At 37.7% G+C, this 18,905-nt stretch overlaps 1 non-coding gene across 1 annotated transcript; it reads right to left on the bottom strand.

Annotated features, from left to right (window-relative positions):
* Positions 1 to 18,332: 18,332 nt before the first annotated feature.
* On the bottom strand, positions 18,333 to 18,437 carry LOC139184686 (U6 spliceosomal RNA). The gene has a single exon (XR_011568258.1). It is a non-coding gene; the product is annotated as a U6 spliceosomal RNA (small nuclear RNA).
* Between the last annotated feature and the right edge of the window lie 468 nt (positions 18,438 to 18,905).

Raw genomic sequence — 18,905 nt, 5'->3', positions numbered from 1 at the left:
AAAAGACTCTGATGCTGGGAAATTTTGAGGGCAGAGGGAAAAGGGGACAACAGAGGATGAGATGGTTGGATGGCATCACTGACTCAAGGGACATGAGTTTGGGTAAACTCTGGGAGTTGGTGATGGACAGGGAGGCCTGGTATGCTGCAATTCATGGGGTCGCAAAGAGTCGGACACGACTGAGCGACTGAACTGAACTGAAGCATCATTTAGTATCTCAATTCTCTGACCAGGGATCGAACCCACACTCCCTGAATTGGAAAGTGGAGACTTAACCACAGGGACTGCTGATGCAGATCCAGTTAGGTGAATGTAAAAGAATTATTTCATCTTTTTTATTCTGTTTCCAAAGCTGTAAAATAAAGGGATTGACTTGAAAATTACCAAGTTCCAGTGTGGAGTGACATGCTTCTTAGGTTGAAATTGTGAGCATGTTTATCATTAATAAATTCTCCTTTTGTCTTTGTGACCAAAAGAACATAAAGAGATAGCTCTTAACAAATGGGCAAAACTGTTCTAATGAGAATGAATTAATTCATGCCTGTTTCATAATCTCCTAAGACTTATGGGCAGATTGAACAAATGAATTACTTTGATGTACAAGAATGAATAACCACCTCCACTGCTCACCATCATTTCCCTTATTTACACACACACATACACACACACGCGCACACGCACACACACAGAGAGTGAGCTTACATTCTTTGACCAATGTAGGAACATCAAATGAAACTCTGTTTGGACATGAGAAATAGACTTTTCTCAGACAAACAATGAATTTCAAAGCTATATAATATGCTATTCAATAAAGAAAATCTATCCTTATCATTCAACAAATCTGTCAATACTATTTAAAAGAATGATGTAGAAAAAAACCTTTTTATTGATATACTAACCTCCTCTGACCTTGGAGATGGAGTTGGTAACCCACTCCAGTAGTTTTGCCTGGGAAATCCTCTGGACAGAGGAGCCTGGAGGATTACAGTCCAGGGGGTTGCAAAGAGTCAAACATGACTTAGCAACTAAACAACAACGACAACCTCCTCTGAAGTGTATAAAATGCATATTTTTTCTGAAAGGAGGCTTTTTAAATGCTCATCCTTCATAATTAGTTAACTATTGTGAATCTCAAAGGTGTGAGAGACCCGGGCTATAGCATTCAGTCAAACTTTACCATGTAAGCCAGGTCATGTTTGGTGCAGGCAAAATGAAAGGAATAATCAGTCTTTCCCAAAACACAGCGCCCTGTCACAGGAAGGCATCATCTCCAATCACTGTCTGATCTTATTTGAGAGCACCAGGCATTGCAGATTACCGGAGAGAGAGTTTATTTTTTTTCCCATAAGTCCCATTGCCAGAATTTAAAACCCAAATTGGATTATTAGAACATCACTGCAAAATCCTGGGGCTGTATATTTTGAAAAGAAAAACAACAGAAATAGAAAAAAGCAACAGAGGGATGCCTCTTAATTCTCCTTACACACGTTAAATATCACTTTGCTTAGATCCCTACTTTGAAACAGGAAATAATGTCAAGGCACAGCTGTAGCCCTGAAAACTAGCTCTAAGGATTTAAGAAAGTTTTTACTTTTGCTCGTGTGGGCTTTTGGAAAGCACATTTGGTAAAGTCTAAAAGACCTGATGCTGGGAAAGACTGAAGGCAAAAAGGAGACGAGGGCAACAGAGGATAAGGTGGTTGGATATCATCACTGACTCAACAGACATGAGTTTGAGCAGATTCCAGGAGCTAGTGAAGGACAGGGAAGTCTGGTGTGCTGCAGTCTATGGGGTCGCAAAGAGCTGGATATGAGCTAGGGACTGAACAACAAAAATATAGGGGCTGTTGTATCACGAAGTAGTACTGTGTTACTGGCCTTCAGAGTTTTTTTTTTTAATTAGGGTATAGCTTCTTTACAGTGTTGTGTTAGTCTCTGCTGTACAACAGAGTGAATCAGCTATGTGTATACATATATCCCTTCCCTCGTGGACCTCCAGATCACATAAATGTTTCATCTTCAGAATTTCGACCCAGGTTATGTGCTCATAACACTGTCTCATTGCAGTTAGAACCGCTACAGGCCACCAAAAATTCTGAGGCATGTTGTAAAACGGGGCCATCCACACATATCTGAAGCTGTGGCATAATGTCAACAAAATACGCCAACCTATGAACGAATGATTTAGTCTTTATCTGGACTATCTTGGTGTTTATCATAACCCATGGCAGCAGAGGAAGCTCGTCAAATTCTGAGATTTAAAAGTCTTCCTGGGTTCAACTAAGGGTGCTGTGGGATTTCCATTTCGGTTTCATTTTAACGACATTTTTGTGCCTTAAAAGTACTAAAACAGGAAACTTTCTGGGAAGGAAAGTATTTGACCGGGAGAATTTGTCTTTTGCTGTCACAGTCTTCGGCTACCATTCAGCTAAATGTTGTTTGGAATAATATGGCCTCACTGCCCTATCTCCTGTTGAATTGCTCAGACGGGTGGAAGATTAGAGAGGGGCGAGGTGCCGGTATTATCTGTGCGAGCCCTCCAGGGGTCACGCTGTACTAACAAGGCCGCCCCAGTCAGGGTGACAGAAGCCAGCTGCTGCCTCGCCCAGCCTCCACCGTCAGAAGGTTCCACTTACTGCAGGGCTGTGTCTCCAGAGATTGTGGCTTCTAACCCGTTTTTTTCCACCTCTAAAAGAGTAGCTAGCTCATCATCTTTGTCCTCGTGTTTTAGGAAGGACCTCCATGTGAAACCACTTACCTGTTTAACCCTCTGAACTTAAAGAAAATGTATAATGCCACTTAAAATACCTAACCTCGAGTTCTGCCTTGTCTAGTAGGAGGGTCCTAATGAGCCATTTATCAAGAAGGTAAATATTGGATTTTTTTTGAAAGAAGAGTATTATTTTATTTTTTTTAAACTGAAATGGAAAGTTAAAACATGAAACAAACTGACATGCCATTTTCATTTCTGTCTGTACTGTTACCTGGGTCATATTTTGGTTTTCTAAATCCAGGTGTAAATGGAGAGTCTTTTTTCTTTTATAAGAATGTGAATATTGGATTTTTCACATTTGTACATTCACAGCCATGAGATTTGATGTGACTTATTTTCCAAATTGCTTTGTCTCTATTTATCCTGGGGAAAAGTCATACTCTGCGTGCACAGAGGGCCGTGCATCTTTACTTTAATCTTCAAAAATTGACTTGGCACTATTTTTTTTTTAAGGAAAATACTTCCCTTTCTTCCACTGAGGGCTCTTTATTCATGATAATCACTTTTTTCCCTCCTAAAGATGGAAAGAAAATTCCCAGGCTTGTTTGGCCCAGGGCTGCTTCTGAAAGACCAGTACATGGCCAGAAATGCTCTCCTTGGTTTTCATCCTTGTTTGGGGGGTGGAGTGGGGTGAGAGAATGCCAGTCTTGGGTCAACAGAACTCAGAAACTGGGATGTGGATTCAGCCAGTAGAGGGAGCTAGGGCTACCTCACAGCTTTACAGGGTAGAGCAAGGACACAATAATTTTTTTTTTTTGAATGAGGTTAATTCTTAATGTTACCCTGAGAGTAAATTTTTGTACATTGCTTTTCCTATAAAAGTGAAGAAGTAATCAAAACCATTCCGACCCTTTGAGGAGAATAAGAGATCTGAAAGTAATATATTTGTTTTATAGCTTCTAAAGAGTGAAGCATTTTTTAAAAGACAAATAACTTTTATAATTATGTTCATTAGACTACTATAATTTAAAATATTGTTATAACAAACTTACATTTATATAGAGCTATAAGAAAGAGACAGCATTCATAATGGGGCTTAGCTCAAAGGAGACCACAGATTTGAATATTTGTTACATGTTTGGTTTTTAAATGGTTTTGCCAGGTTAACGCATGACATAGATTTCTCTTCATCGGTGAGTGTATTTGCGCTACAGGAAAAGGGCAATGAAAACATTTTGGTGCCCTATTTTTTTCATTTATCAGCATTTGTAATTACAGTTAAGTGTTTCCAAAACAGGACCTCAATCTATGAAAGGTCCTGCATTTATATGATGCTTTTAACTTTTCAAAGTATTTTTATATGTGCTATCTCATTTTAAAGTAGATTTGACCCAGCCCCAATCTATTAAGGAAGTGACCCTTTCAACCCAAGAACACTCTGGAAATTTTTTAGCTAGACTTCTTGGCTATCATTGTAAAATTTAATGAAAGTCATGGTGATACTAAAATTCCCATCATTGATATAAAATTATCTAAGTAGAAGGTTTGCAAAAAACTAGTATATTTAATATCCAGAAGGCTTTTTCAGTTTTATTTCAATGAATTTGAATGTATCCATTGCTTGTGTTTAGAGTAATACTGTCAAGAATTGTATTATAGTGACCACTGTTGAGAATTTCATAGAATCAACAAGTTCTGTGAGTATGTCCAGACTTGCCCAGAAAATTAAAAAAGTTTGAGATTTTTTTTTATTTCATTTTTTTTCCAATTATAGTTTCTATTTCTTTTTCATATCAGTTTGTCATTTAACACTGTTGATTCTGCTTTCCAATTATTGAGATGCTGTTTTTAAGGATATTTTTTAGAATATGATGGATTCTATTCCCTGAAGACTTGTACCATGTTCTTTTTGAAATGTGTGCACCCTCCATGGTGTCTTAAGAAACAGTGGCTAGTCCAGCACTGTTTTTGATTGTGTAAATTGCTGTTGCTAAGATACTAGGGATGTCTCTTCTGGTTCTTGTCCATCTTCTGGAGTAACAACGGCATTATGTAAAAGGCCAGCAGAGATATTAACTCTGTCAGAGCTGTCGATTCAATTCTGAATAACCATTCGGATGCATGTGACTGGGCCATCGTGGGAGTAGCCAAAATTCAAAAATGAGGATCCTGGATACAGTCAGTAAAAATCAGTTGGTTCAACTGGGCTCAAATTTCCTGGCGAATATTTTTTTCCAAAAGCTTGAGCCAAGTTTGAGATAAAAAAAGCATTATTATCATCTTCTGAAACTAAATTAGCAGGAATCTGGGTTGTTTCCTTGATAATTCCAGACTCAGTCTTTATATTCATGATTTGCTTCTTTTTCTAAGTTTGTCACTCTTAACAAATATAAAAAACTTGTTTTTATGTGATTATGTGTAGCTAATTTGTAGGAAAATATTGTGTTCTTTTTTTCTTTCTAATTTAGGAAAGAAAACTGGAGCTATGAAATTTGAAGAGTGACCTTTGCCAGGCACTGCATCTTTATCATCTTTTTACATTTTAAATCTATTTGGACATTCTTTGTTGGTTGAACTTGAAGAAATAAACAGTTGTGGAAGAAAAGTGAAGGGTGTCCTTGTAAGTAAGTACTCATCTTAGAAAAATAGATTTATTTTATATTTACACATTTTATTTCTAATTGGGTTTTAGTGCCAAAATTGAAGTATTTTCAAATGACAAAATTATATTTATGTTATAGTTATTTTCGTTGTTAAAGCCAGTGATAATCATATTCTACCTGTCTTTGTAAGTTTCTACTTCCTAGGTCTGTTATAAGGATTTAATGTAATATGTAAAAATATGTAATATACAGAAGTTGTCACTTACTATGGATATTTTATTAAACGTATTCAAGGAATCTTTGAGATTCAGTACAACTTCAGGATAGAGACTGAAACACAAAATAGAAAAATACCTGTGTGCTTTCTTGCATACTCAGTTGTGTCCAACTCTTTGCGACCACGTGGACTGCACTCTGACAAGCTTCTCTGTCCACGGGACTTTCCAGGCAAGAATACCGGATTCGGTTGCCATTTCCTCCTCCAAAGGATCTTCCCGACCTAGGGAATGAACCCGCATCTCCTGTGTTTTCTGCATTGGCAGGTGGATGCTTTATCACTGTGCTACCTGAGCAGAGAAAAAGACTGTTCTGTACAAATTCCAAGATATATTGCTTGAAATCAGCAAATTGTTTGGTACTCTTTTACTTTAATAAAACTTATTAATTTAAAGACAAATTATATACAATACTTTTGAGATAGTGCTTTGCCTTCTTCACATATTTGTTTCCAAATCCCTATAAATCTGAAGTAGGTATTTAGGTCTTACTGAATTGAGAATCTTGAGGCAACTAGAGAGGAAATCAGTTGTTTCATTTCATGGGTAAGTTAGTCTCAGAATGGCTGTCAACATAAAATTTCCTAATTTTAAGCTTCTGTTTCCTTCCACAGCTCATTCAATATTTAGTTCCTAATCATGAAACCTCACAGCATCAATTCTTATTATAAGATCGACTCCCTATATCCTGCTGAGAATTTATAAGAAGGCAGTACTTGCAATGGAAAGGCAGATAGATGCCTGGGGCTGTATGTTTTTTCCCTATGATTGACTCCAAGGAATTTATTGAGCATTTACTATGGGGTCAGGGTATACATGGTATACAGGGTATACCATGGCATACATGGTAGAGAAACATAACAGACAAAATATCTATTTTCCTGAGCTTATCTTCTGGGGAGGGGCGAGAGAGAATAAACAAGGTAAATAAGTAAAATACACAATAAGTTAGAAGATACTGAAGATAAAAATAAGACAGGAAGGAAGATAGGGAGTGTTAGGTGATAGAAAAGCTGCAACTTTACACAGGATGGCCTGTCAAGGTGTCTCCAGAAACGGCATTTGAATCAAGATGAAGGTGAGGGGGAGCCATGGAGAGCCAGAGGAAGAAAGCTTTGGGCTGAGGACCCCATTTCCCAGGATGGGAGCCCACAAGTTGTGCTGGGTGCCAGGTGGCCCACTCTGTGGGTAGGAGCTAAACTCAGAAAGGAGCAAGGCCAGCCCATGCGTTTTACTCAGTGTGAAAAGGGAAGCAACCGCAGGGTTAAGGGCAGAAAAATGCCACAGTTCAATGTGTTGCTTTTATTTTTTTTACATTTCATGTGTTATTTTACTTAAAAAAAAAACTTTTTGTAATTAGATTTATTTATTTTTAATTGAAGGATAACTGCTCTACAATATTGTGTTGCTGCTGCTGCTGCTAAGTCGCTTCAGTCCTGTCCCACTCTGTGCAACCCCATAGACGGCAGCCCACCAGGCTCCCCTGTCCCTGGGACTCTCCAGGCAAGAACACTGGAGTGGGTTGCCATTTCCTTCTCCAGTGCATGAAAGTGGAAAGTGAAAGTGAAGTCACTCAGTCGTGTCCGACTCTTTAGCGACCCCATGGACTGCAGCCCACCAGGCTCCTCCATCCATGGGATTTTCTAGGCAAGAGTACTGGAGTGGGGTGCCATTGCCTTCTCCGGAATATTGTGCTAGTTTCTGCCGAACATCAGCATAAATCAGCCATAAGTATACCTATGTCCTATAGTACCACCATGGACTGAGTCATTGTGAATGGACCTCCTGAGATAAAAACAGAAGCAGTAATGCCAGTTCAATGGGGTGATAGACGGAGGATCCATGGAGTAGTGCAGAGGTAGTGTAGTAGTAGAGATGATAGATAATTGGTAATAAATTTATTTTGGAAATATAAGCTCGTGACAGACATCACAGGCTATCCTTTCACATCTCCTCTCTCCTTCCTGGGCATATGGATACCCAGCTAGAAACTGCATCTGCAAGCTTCCTTTGCAGACAAGAGCATCCACTTGATGTGGCTCTCGCCAGTGGATGAGAAGTTGAAGTGCTCTGTGCCAGTTCCTGGCCGTCCTCTTCAAAGTGGTAGCCCCACATTTGCCTCTCATCTTTTCTCCAGTCTTTCTGGAAACAGTGATGACTGGGCACCTTGGGATGTGCTGAGCAAGGCAGATCTGCCGCTGTCTCAGAGCCCTGAATAATTATTATCTTTCTTGAAATTGTACATGGCAAAGAACTAACTTCTAAAGTCCTCAAGCCTCTATTTTTCAGTGTCTGTATTAGGGTAACTTAGCCTACACCCTCATAGAGGCTCATAGGATGTGCTGATGGATCAGATGTGGATTTGAGAGGAGAGAAGAGGCAAGGATGATTCCAAAGTTTGAACTTAAGTTTGGGTGGAAAGCAGTTGCCCTTTACTGAGATTTAGCAAAGCATGGGAGGAATGGGTTTCCCAGGTGGTCCTACTGGTAAAGAATCCACCCGCCAATGCAGGAGACATAAGAGATGTGGTTTTGATCCCTGGGTCAGAAAGATCCCTGGGAGGAGGGCATGGCAACCCACTCCAGTATTCTTGCCTGGAGAATCCCTGGTGGGCTACAGTCCATGGGGTCGCAAAGAGCAGATATGACTGAAGAGACTTAGCACAGCGCAGCACATATGGGAGGAACAGGTTTGGCAAGAAGATTGAGAATATAATTTGGGGCATGGTACATTAGAGATGTCTTTTAGACATACCTTTTAAAAATAATTTTTCATTAGCCTAATGAATGCTTTTTTAAAAAACTAAACTCTCTGAATGCACTAAGTATTGTATAAAACTAAAATGAGATTCTTTTCTCTCAAGGGGTTTGCTGTTTAATGTAGGTCATTTATGGTCCATGTCAGATCAAAATTACACCCCACATTAGGAATTTTTAGAGAGAAACTCATTCAAGTTTTAATGGTAGTGACTTTATTACTTAACCTTCTTCATATGAATCACTCTGCTAGATCCCGTTATGATTGCAGTGATCTCAAAATACAAATATTTATCAAACATACACAGATAGAATACTATGTCTCTATTTTATGTACAAGCCAATTTTATATGGCGGCATGATCTGACTTTTGTATAGCTGAGTATAAAGGATTTTTTTTTTTTAATCAAAAATAATTTTAAAGAGTTTCTGTCTACTCCAAAGAAGTGATATCACTGTTTGCTACATTTCTCATCCTTGTCTTTTTTGTAATTGACCTTACCCAATTGATAACAAAGTCAAAGCTGGATGTCAACAAGCAACACAGGATCAGCTAGGAAATGTTTTTGGCCATATTAGGCTCACTTCTTTTGCACATCCATCAATCTTCTTCAGGCACATTTCATTCCATTTCTGAGCAGAGTTCTTTCAAAATCCAAGACTACCACCCAAGTCTGCTCCCTCGTCCACTGGACCCTGCTTGGAGCCTGTCTCTGGACTTGTGAAGCCAATTCTTCTGTCTCTTCTTCATGGGTACTTAAATCAGACACTTCATCCCCTCACACCATGCTTCCTGTTTCTTCTAATATAAACATCACACAATTTGATAAGCTATGAGATTCCAAATCAAGCTACATGATTAAAAATACAACTTATTTTTAGACTTATTATCTCTTTTTAAAAATTTCTCACCCAGTTTCTATGAATGCGATAGTTACCTTCTCCATTTTCTGTTGACCCAGTTTCTATGAATGCGATAGTTACCTTCTCCATTTTCTGTTGAGGAAAAAGGCAGTAAGAGATTGCTAAGAGATTTGCTTCAGGAAAAAAGCTGTGAGAAGGGAGGTTCAAACAAAATGGGGTTCCAGTTCTTCTCATGTCACCAACACCAGCTAGTTGAGGGGTGTTATTCTATGATGCCCCCAAAATACAGCAGGCAGGTACCAGCCAACTCACCTTCCTCCTCATGTTATATATATAGATATATATATATATATATATAACAACAATTATATATTTATATATATATATATATATATATATATATATATATATATATATATAATGTCCTATATCTTCTTGGTGGGACTGAAAACTCCTTGAAGACAAGGACTGTGTCTTCTAAATTTATATCACTTCATAATCTTCCAGAAAGGGTTGGATATAGTCAATGCCCAGGAAATACTTGTTGGTTGAATGTTTAATAATAATCTGAATGAGTATTATGTTTTTAAATACTTTTCCTGGTCTGGTCTACATTTTCTGTGTTATTTCTCAAGACAGGCTAAAGTAAAATAAACAAACAAAAAAAAAGTTTACAAAGTCAGTCAATACATAATTTTTTTTCTATACATGTAGTATTTAGGGTAAAACCTTAAATAACTGCAAAATAAAATCAGTAGAACCTGAATTATTATTTCCTTGGTTTTCAGTGTCATTGCTCCAGGGTTGATCCACAGAAAGTGAGAACTGAACTGAATATTCCAGCAACATTCAAACACCTTTTGAAATATTTTAGTGTTTCAGCTTCTCATTGGCACCTTCCTTTGCTGGGGAACTTTTACAGAATGTGGTACTCATTGCATCTCAAGTACTTTCTTCCTGTGCCTTGATCCAGAGGTATTTTAAATTGTGTTATGGGCCAGGAATAGAATGGTTTTGGGTCAGAAATCTGCATGGTCTGAAAGCATGGTGTGAGTAAACTGGGGTCCTTTTTGCCAGGATGGATGAACAGCCTCAGCACAAGGTTCTCAATAGAAGAAGCACTAAAGCTATGTTGGAGTCTGTTCTTCCCTCCCCCAGTCATCCTTCTCATAGGACTGTTGCTGCTGCTGTTATTGTTTTTAACCCAAGAAGGAGATAAATTTATTGTTTCCCACAGGGAGCTCTTGCTTAAAGTTTCTCTATCTCACTGCAATCCAGCTGGTTGAACTCAGCAATACTGTCGGAAACATTTTATATCCTTTTATATCCATTTGTTTAATGACCTCAAAGATATGAAATATTGCCATTTTCCATAAACTGGCACTGGGCTTTGGCCATATATATGTATTAATGAAAAAATATCTTACACTTAACACTTTCTTGGGAACTTTGCTTCCTGGCTTTATTGTTATTTATTCAAGTTTATTCAGTTTAGCAGAAATAGTATATTCTGAGCAAATTAAAATAAAATGAACTTTGCACTTTAATAAATATTGTGATGAAAGAAAATAAACTCAGAGTAAAATGACAGATTTGAAAGCTACCATAATAAGATTAGAAAATCAGAATTCAGAAGTTAGGTCTGCAAACTGTTAAATGGGGAAGAAGGATGCATAATCCCCATCTTCTAAATTCTTGGGTCCCCCACCCCCATCCTCATCTGGAAGTTGTCTTCTCTCTAATCATTGTGTTCCCACCTCCCGCTCTCCTGGAAATCTAAGCTAAATGTCAGGAATTGTTCTACCAGAACATTAACATTTCTAAGAGTCTGACTGAAATAGCCCTAAAGCTTAACAAGTATGGTGGTGATTTAGTTGCTAAGTTGTGTCCAACTCTTTGAGACCCCATGGACTGTAGCATGCCAGGCTTCATTGTCCATCACCAATTCCTGGTTCTTACTCACTCAGGTCCATCGAGTTGGTGATGGTCCATCTCATCCTCTGCCGTCCCCTTCTCCTCCTGCCTTCAATCTTTCCCAGCATCAGTGTCTTTTCCAATGAGTCGGTTCTTCACATCAGGTGGCCAAAGTATTGGAGCTCCAGTTTCAGCATCAGTCCTTCCAATGAATATTCAGGACTGATTTCCTATAGGACTGACTGGATGGATCTCCTTGCAGTACAAGGGACTCTCAAGAGTCTTCTCCAACACCACAGTTCAAAAGCATCAATTCTTCAGCACTCAGCTTTCTTTATGGTCCAACTCTCACATCCACACATGACTACTGGAAAAACCATAGCTTTGAGTATATGGACCTTTGTCAGTAAAGTAATGTCTTTGTTTTTTAAGCCTGTCTAGGGTTGTCATAGTTTTTCTTCCAAGAAGCAAGCGTATTTTAATTTCATGGCTGCAGTCACCATCTGCCATGATTTTGGAGCCCAAGAAAACAAAGTTTCTCACTGTTTCCACTGTTTCCTCATCTATTTGCTATGAAGTGATGGGACTGGTTTTCTGAATGTTGAGTTTTAAGCCAGCTTTTTCACTCTCCTCTTTCACTTTCATCGAGAGGCTCTTTAGTTCCTCTTTGCTTTCTGCCGTAAGGGTGGTATCATCTACATATCTGAGGTTATTGATATTTCTTCCTGCAATCTTGATTCCAGCTTGTTCTTCAGTCAGCTCAGCATTTTGCATGATATACTCAGAATATAAGTTAAATAAGCAGGGTGACAATATACAGCTTTGGTAGACTCCTTTCTCAATTACGAACCAGTCCGTTGTTCCATGTCCATTTCTAACTGTTGCTTCTTGACCTGCATACAGATTTCTCAGGAGGCAGGTAAGGTGATCTGATATTCCCATCTCTTTAATAATTTTCCACCATTTGTTGTGATCCACACAATCAAAGGCTTTAGCGTAGTCAATGAAAATCATTAGGAAAGTTAAACACATAGTTACACAGAATTTCATAATCTCCTGCAGCAGGAGAGTGCTTCAAAATTATCAAGAGAAATTTAAAAAAAATATGCATTACTAATTTCTACACCTCCCCCCACCCCTCTCTGAAACTCTTATCCAGTGGGTCCGGGAAAGTACTATTAATAACATGGATTTTTTTTTTTTAATCAAGATCTTTCATGATGTTTCTCAAGTATGGCCTGGCTTGGGAATCACTGAACTGGGGATATTTTCAAGACCTTGTATCTTGTTTGTTGTTGAATTTTTTTTTTTTTTAGCACTTTTCTTCTAACATTTTCATACTATCTGGTGTAGTAATTACTTTCCCATATCTTGTCTCCCTATTGCTTGTGTGTTCCCTGAGGACAGAGTTGGATATTTCTAGTTTTTGTATCCCATAAAGTACCTTGTGCAGTTTTTAGTGCACCAAAGATATTTAAAATATAAGACGAATTGAATTCCTTCTGTCTTCCATTTTGATGCATCTTGATATTTCCTGCTCACTTATCACTTGACCCCAAACCACGCATTCAGAACAATATTCAGTTCTTTTCCTCAGACACCAAACCAGGATAAAGTTAAGGGTAAAGTGAGCTGTTTGCCAGAATGCTACTTAGAGAATTTTTTGCAGATGAAACAACTCAGCCTAGCTTGAAGTGTTTTAGTATTTTGGTAACTGATTTATTTCCTTTTCCAAACAAAAATAGTAAGCTTGGGTAAATCTGAATATATTTATGGAAGCAGAGAATTTGAAAATGGGGGTCTTACAAAGCAAAGAATGTGTGGTCATAAAGCTCAAAATATAGACATATAAAATCTTCTGTGCAGGTAAATACACACACACACACACACACACCCAGTCTAAATCTAAAAGATTTTTTAAATACTATTGATACAATCTCCCTTAAACACAGCAGAGTCTGTTGCCACCTTATAACACATTCTGTAACCAAAAGCATTTTGATAAATTTTGAATATCTATAAAACTCTCATCCAAAAGTAGTCAAGTAATATTAGAATACCAAAACTATTGACAAATATTGTCACTTCAGAGCCCGCTGAAATATAATTACATCCATTTTATGAGTTATTTTTTAATCTCCTAGTTATAAAAATAAGCAAAAGTACATAGAAAAATATTTCACTTTTAACATGTAACTACATTACCCATCACATATTTTAAAAAGAGTCCTAGTGAATATAAACAAACCATGTTCTATCAACATCCTTGGGGAAAATATAAAATGGAATGGAATTTTAGCTCTAAATATGTGCACTTATGGCAAAATAGAAAAAATTTTTTAATAAGTATGGCAAATCACATAGTATTTTCAAGGTTTAAAAACCTGAAATTGTATTACAATGTTACCACATTCTGCCTTAATTTTACAAAACAGAGAAGTAGACTAATCACAAGAATGATTTAAACCAAGTGTTATATATTTTTTTCAACTTAAAAGGCAATATAAATTTTCTGGAGAAGGGAAGGAAAGTGGCAATTTTAAACTTGCTTACCTCAACTTCAGTCTGGTTTAGGAAATGTAGCGTTTCTTTGATTTTTAATTGTTCCTGCATTACTTGCAAATGTGACCACATGACTATAGTTTATGCTATTATGTTGTCAGGCTTCTGATAATGGTAAGGAATGTTTGTTTAGACTGTGTGGCTCTTCACTTTAATTCACTCTGGCTCCAGTGTGACCTGTTAAAACTGCTATCAATGGAAAATCCAAATTTCCCAGAAAGGCTTAAAGCAACAGCAACCCCTGTGAACCAAAATTATCTCCTATTGAGGCTAATTACCTTAGCACACTTAGGAAAGCACCGCTGTAGGAAATTTGCTGCCTTGCAGTCATTCCCCCTCTGTTAAGTGCTTTTAGTTGATATGAGGTCGTATATTTGCTGATTACTCTACGGCATCTTTTAGTACCTTTGGAAGTGTGAGGCTGGATGCAAAAAACTGAAATGGCATATTATAGGATGTGTGCAGCTTTCCCTGGTTATAAAACCTGTGCTTAGGGAACTGACCCCATTAGGGTGGGAGTTTTAAAGGGGAAAAAATTGCAAGCCTTAAGTTATAAGGAATAAAGATAGATTTAGTAAATTTTAAAGGTTACTAATTTTTAACTTACATATAGCAAATAACATAAAATTTAACAAATAAGCAAGATGTGTTTCTTATCTTTTCTTACTATTTTGAACATAACCTTACTCAATCCTTTAAAAAAAAGCCACTTGGTATATTATTTAATGTATAAAATGATAGTTGTTTTAATGAGAGTATCAAAAGTGCTCCAATGTGAATATAGTGGAGATTGTATCTATGCAGATTTGAGTTATTTAAACATATAATAAATTTTAGTTTATGCATTAAAATGATAGATATTTTGTCATTTATAAAAACAATCATAAAATGAAAAATAAAAAGTGAAAGCGTTAGTTGCTCAGTCTTGGCCTACTCCTTGTGACCACATGGACTGTAGCCCAAACCAGGCTTCTCTGTCCATGGAATTCTCCAGGCAAGAATACTGGAGTTGGCAGTTCTCTTCTCCAGGGTATCTTCCCAACCCAGGGATCAAACCGAGGTCTCCTGCATTGCAGGGAGATTCTTTAACATCTGAACCACCAGGGAAGCCCCACCAAACTATACAAAGAGATGGTACTACTGTCAAAAAATCATTCATCCAGTGTATATCTCTCTAGTGAATGATGCTTTAGCTTGTGCTATGCGTAATCTTTTTCAAATTAAACATTTTTTTCTACAAAGATGAAGAATTATTATTTAGAGATACAACTATTTCAATTGCCTTTTTAAAAAGTAAAACTACATTTGTCACAATTTTGGTTGCTTTTAAAGAAACCCTATTTCCCGTAGATTTACATTAAAACATTAACAACTCCCTGATATACTGCATAGTTGGCAGCAGAGAAAGGCTCTAAAGCTGGAGAGCAGGAATATGATTCAAACTCTGTCATGCTGGATGTGTGAGAATTTTTTTTTTTGAAGTTTAGTTGATTTGCAATCTTTCACGTGTACAGTAAAGTAATTCAGTGTGTATATATATATATACTCTGTCCCTCTGCCATGTCCAATTGTTTTGCAACCCTATAGACCATAGCATGCCAGGCTTCTTTGTTCATGGAATTCGCCAGGCAAGAATACTGAAGTGGGTTGCCATATTCTTCTCTAAGGGATCTTCCCGACCCAGGGACTGAACTCATGTTTCCTGCTTGGCAGGCGGATTCTTTACCAATGAGCCACCTGGAAAGTCTATATATATTTCAGATTATTATCCCTTATGGGTTATTACAAGATATTGAATATAGTCCCTTGTGCTACAGTAGGTCCTTGTTGTGTATCTATTTTATATATAAAAGTGTGTATCTGCTAATCTCAAATTCCCAATTTATTCTCCTCCTCCCCACCGAGTATGTGTGGGAATTTAAATTCAAGATATAACATCACATTCCTGGGGAAAAAAAACATTGTTATTCATCCAAAAGTATAAACCTGAAAATAGAGTTCTTCAGTCATAGCAGAAGATGAGTAATCAACACCCTCTAACCTCTGATTCAAATCTTTCATGTCTTTTAATATGACAAACATAATTCCAACAATGAGAAATATTGGTAGGATGGTAAAGCATCCAAACAGGGAAGCCCACTGCATCCCACAGCTGTATTCTGCTTCCAGGGGGAGCCACTGGAGATGTGAGTTTAACAGGAAAATCTCCACCTGAAAATGCAACTACTACACATCCCAATACATGTGTGACACTTTCCCATCTCTTTTATTTTTCTCCCCAGTGAATAAAAAGCAGGACTAATGACTATATTGTGCATGCTCAATCGCTCAGTCATATCTGACTCTTTGCCATCTCATGGACTATAGCCTGCTAGGCTCCTCTGTCCATGGGATTTTCCAGGCAAGAATACCGAAGTGGGTTGCCATTTCCTTTTCCAGGGAATCTGCTACACCCAGAGATCAAACCCACATCTCCTGCATCGGCAGGCTGATTCTTTACCACTGAATTCCTATTCTTCACTAGGGAAGCCCCAATAACAATATAGCTGAAACTAAAATAGGAAACGAGAGACAGAAAATGTAGTACGTTGGGAGTACTCAAGATTTGCTTTTTTATGATTTTCCTTTTCTCCAGCATCATCCCAGATCAGAATGGTGGAGGTTCTGAGTTGTAGTTATTCAAACGTAGTAGACAGATTAACTATTCGACTGGCAGGTAATAGAGTGAAGGACCAGGAGGAAGGACTATCCCCTTGATTCTGATTCTGATGAGTAAAGAGATGCTATGCACAGTGGCTGGACAAGAATAATGTGAGTAATTGTCGAGGCTGTCCCCTCACAAAAGATCACAGTAATCTCATGACTGCACTAAATTCCACGGATATGAAAACAGTTCATGTATAAAACTAGCCAAAATCCATTATTGGATTATGCTCACAGCACAGTGCTAAAGAATTCACTTGCCAATGCAGGATATGCAACAGCAGGAGATACGGGTTTGATCCCTGGGTCAGGAAGAACCCCTGAAGGAAATGGCAACCCACTCCAGTATTCTTGCCTGGGAAATCCCATGGACAGAGGAGCCTGGAAGGCTGTAGTCTGTTGGGTCATAAAGAGTTGGACACAAGTGAGTGACTGAGCACACACACACACACACACACAGTTCTCAAACACATCTATCCTTTTCACTAATAACTCAAATCCTAGAAGTCTGCCTGGCACAATAAATATTAAATGAGAGAAAGAAAGAAATATTTTTATAAATTATCATGAATGCTAACTTGGAAAAAATAATTTTTAAAAAATGTTTAAATCCATTTTAAAACCAGACAAGCAGGGCAGTCTTTGCAGCTGCCTTAAAGGTAACTGAATAAGAAGTTTTATGAGCTGGTTCTAAAAGCCTTCAAGATTCATATCTTTATCAAGAGGTTTAAATGCAAACTTGTGATTCAGTGCATGTCATTTTAAAGATATTTAATTCATAGCTGTAATTTGCTTTTAAAAAGATGAAAATGGATGAGCTGCATTGGGGGTTTAAAATAGACTTTTGAAAGCTAAGGCGACTCCTCTCTTCATCTATTTACAGGAAAGTCAGAAAGAAATATCTTGAGATTTGCTCAGGGAAACAGTTAAAGCCGCAGGCTGTGAGTTGATGGGGTTTGGTGGTTCAGAGGGAAAGACATGTGTCGACAAATTATGAGGCTTTCCCAGCCCAAGTGCCACTTATTAAGAGTTTATGACCTGCCCACTGAGTGGCCAGATATAGTCCCCACCACCTTCCCCACACACTTGGTTATTGGCATTTTGACACCTTTTTTGCACAGCTGGAGGCATTCCTGACACTATCAATGTAATATAGCTGTTTCAGATCACAAATATTACTCATTAACCTTAGGGCAGAAATCTAACATAATCAAATATCCTTTGCTACCTAATTCAAGTCAGCCAGGGGCGGGATAGATAGGAAAAACATAATGCAAACAATACATAGAGAAATGCTCAACAAGTTTTTTTTTTTTTTAAGAGTTTCTCTGTTTTCAGAATCTGCCATCTGTCACAGTCTTCAGGTTATGAACTATTTTGCGAGCCATGTGCTTAAAAAGTGTTCAGAAAATGGATGTTGTGATTCAAGGGAATTACACTCTTTAGCAGAATGACTTTTACTAGGTTTTTTTTTACTTTATTAATATATTTTATTTAACTCAATATATCCAAAATATTTCATTTCTATATTTAATCAATATCAACTTTTTTGTTTTCATTTCATTTATTTATTTTTATTGAAGTATAGTTGATGGACAGAGGAGCCTGGAGGGCTACAGTCCATGGGGTGGCAAAGAGTCAGACATGACTCATTCATTCACTCAGTTGATTTACAATGCTGTGTTAATTTCTGGTGTACAGCAGAATGACTCAGTTATACACAGGTGTATACATTCCTTTTTATATTCTTTTCCACTATAGTTTATCCCAAGATATTAAATATAGTTCCCTGTGCTACACAATAGAATCTTGTTGTTCATCCATTCTACATTTGCATCTATCAGCTGGCCAAAAAGTTGTACAGTATTTTCCATATGATGTTATGGAAAAACCAGAATGAACTTTCTAGCCAACCCATTACTAACCCCAAACTCCCAGTCCAAAAAGATATGGAACACTTCATAAATTTGTGTATCACCCTTGTTCAGGAAATGCTGATCTTCTCAGTATCGTTCCAATTTTAGTGTACATGCCGACAAAGTTAGCGTGACTTCTACCAATTTTTTTCCTTTCTCTAAGAAAATATTCACTATCTCAAGTACTGCAAAAAGGCTTTTGGGAATTAAATATCCCTTTTAATCTCTCCTCTTTGACTTCCCAGAAGTTATCCTTTACAATCAAGTCAAAACTGAATGCTTTCTGTGTTGGCCCTATCCCTCTCCTATCTAAAACCTGAGTCTCCCATCTTCGTATTTTTCAGTTAACCATTAATAGATTTGGCAAGAATTACTTGAAAGTTTAAGGGAGACTAGACTGTTCCTAGCTTGTCTTATTTACCTGACCTTTTGATGACTAGGACCAGCATCATGGTATCTCACTCACCTTACCCTACCCCCTGCTTTGTTGATGACCAGATGTGAATCTTTTTATTTTTTGCCATGCTGCATGGCTTACAGGATCCTAGTTCCCTAACCAGGGTTTGAACCTGGGCCCTCAGCAGTGAGATCATGGAGTCC

Source organism: Bos indicus, chromosome 8 (genome assembly GCF_029378745.1).
Source record: "Bos indicus isolate NIAB-ARS_2022 breed Sahiwal x Tharparkar chromosome 8, NIAB-ARS_B.indTharparkar_mat_pri_1.0, whole genome shotgun sequence".
Classification (NCBI taxonomy): domain Eukaryota; kingdom Metazoa; phylum Chordata; class Mammalia; order Artiodactyla; family Bovidae; genus Bos; species Bos indicus.
Note: the sequence above shows the minus strand (reverse complement) of the source record. Positions and strands in the feature narration are given on the sequence as shown.